Source organism: Globicephala melas, chromosome 19 (genome assembly GCF_963455315.2).
Source record: "Globicephala melas chromosome 19, mGloMel1.2, whole genome shotgun sequence".
In the NCBI taxonomy this organism is placed as follows: Eukaryota; Metazoa; Chordata; class Mammalia; order Artiodactyla; family Delphinidae; genus Globicephala; species Globicephala melas.
Genome location: NC_083332.1, coordinates 13,729,350 through 13,731,787, shown reverse-complemented (window position 1 = coordinate 13,731,787; position 2,438 = coordinate 13,729,350).

Genomic DNA, 2,438 nt, shown 5'->3' with positions numbered 1-2,438 from the left:
TTTCTTTGTGGGACTGCTAATTTAAACTCTACCAAAGTTACCACAGGACACTACATGAGATGTCCCATTCCAGAAACAGACTTCTTAAAAAAAACAGCATCTTTCAGATCTTCTTTTTTATTTATTTATTTATTTTTTGCGGTATGCGGGCCCCTCACTGGCCTCTCCCATTGCGGAGCATGGGCTCCGGACGCACAGGCCCAGCGGCCATGGCCCATGGGCCCAGCCGCTCCACGGCATGCGGGATACCCCCTGGACCGGGGCACGAACCTGCGTGCCCTGCACCGGCAGGTGGACTCCCAACCACTGCGCCACCAGGGAAGCCCCTTTCAGATCTTCTTGAATGAAATACATCTTACATTCCAACTGAGTGCCCATAAAATTTCACCAAACAAGACTTAGCCTTACCACCTGTGGTAAGCTCTGATATTTTCTTATTCTATTTCACTTTTTAAAAATTTCGGCCTTAGGGACTTCCCTGGTGGCGCAGTGGTTAAGAATCCGCCTGCCAATGCAGGGGACACAGGTTTGTTGATCCCTACTCCGGGAAGATCCCACATACCGTGGAGCAACTAAGCCCAACTAAGCCTGCACTCTAGAGCCCGTGAGCCACAACTACCGAAGCCTGCATGCCTAGAGCCCGTGCTCCGCAACAAGAGAAGCCACCGCAACAAGAAGCCCACGCACCGCAATGAAGAGTAGCCCCTGCTCATCGCAACTAGAGGAAGCCCGCATGCAGCAACGAAGACCCAACACAGCCAAAATAAAATAAATAAAAAATTAATTGGGCTTCCCTGGTGGCGCAGTGGTTGAGAGTCCACCTGCCGATGCAGGGGACACGGGTTCGTGCCCCGGTCTGGGAAGATCCCACATGCTGCGGAGCGGCTAGGCCTGTGAGCCATGGCCGCTGAGCCTGCGCGTCCGGAGCCTGTGCTCAGCAACGGGAGAGGCCACAACAGTGAGAGGCCCGCGTACCACAATTAAAAAAAAAAAAAAATTTAATTAAAAACAAAAAGGGAAAAAAATCGTAAAAAAAAAAATTTTGGTCATACCACGTTTTTTTTTTTAATGACCCACTTTGGCATCCATGATTTTTTTTATTATTTAAAAATAAATTGGAACAAAAAGACAATAAGCCCTCCTTTCCTTGACCCTTCGTAGAAATCCCTTCAGGCCAAAAGGCCACATTCTATACAGACATACCTCCTGTTATTGCACTTCGCAGATACTGCAGGGGTTTTTTCGGGGTTTGTTTTTTGTTTTTTTACAAATTGAAGGTCTGTGGCAACCCTGCGTTGTCAGATGATGGTTAGCATTTAAAGTTTTTTTTTTTTTTTAAAGAAGATGTTGGGGTTAGGAGTTTATTAATTAATTTATTTATTTTTGCTGTGTTGGGTCTTCGTTTCTGTGCGAGGGCTTTCTTTAATTGCGGCGAGCGGGGGCCTCTCACTATCGCGGCCTCTCACTATTGTGGCCTCTCTTGTTGCGGAGCACAGGCTCCAGATGCGCAGGCTCAGTAGTTGTGGCTCATGGGGCCTAGTTGCTCCACAGCATGTGGGATCTTCCCAGACCAGGGCTCGAACCCGTGTCCTCTGCATTAGCAGGCAGATTCTCAACCACTGCGCCACCAGGGAAGCCCTAAAGTATTTTTAAATTAAGGTATATACATTGTTTTTTTTTAGACACAATGCGATTGCACACTTAGTAGACTATAGTGTAAACATAAGTGTTATAATCACTGGGAAATCAAAAAATTCATGTGACTTTATTGTGATATTTGCTTTGTTGTGGTAGTCTGGAACTGAACACACAATATCTTGGAGGGATGACTGTACATTGGGGGAAAGGCTTGTGTCCATTAGGGCTTAGAAATCTATCCCAGAAGCAATTGGGTAAATACCTCATCCAGTTTCCCCCAGCCTCTCTGGTCCATGGTAGACGTTGCTCATGGATTCTGGCATTCTCCCTGCCAAGCCTTCTGGGCAACCTGGTGTTCCCAGGCCCTCACTGTGGTTGACTCAGAGTTGGTGAACAGGTGCCATATCCCAGACAAACTGGGACACCCGCCCCCGTTTCCCAAGCCCCCCACCTCCCCAGTGCTCTGCAAGAGCCTGTGGTCCAGGGAAAGAGGGCCTAGACATTGGGAAGAGACTCTCCGCCCACCACCCCCCTCCAGGTGTGCAACAGCAGGCAGGTCACTTAACTCCTTCGAACCTCCGGTTTCCTCACCTGTAAGATGGGTGGATGTGAGGATCACATGAGATCATAGATGTCAGGTTGCCCATGGGAAGTGGTGGCCACCTCTACCCACCTACCTGTGTCCTCGTTCCTCCTTAGTAGTTGGTGGTTCTTCCATACACCACCCTGCCACCCCACGAGCAACTCTCAGGTCCACTCATGTATCTCTTTGGATTCAGGAACCTCAGACCCACTAATGC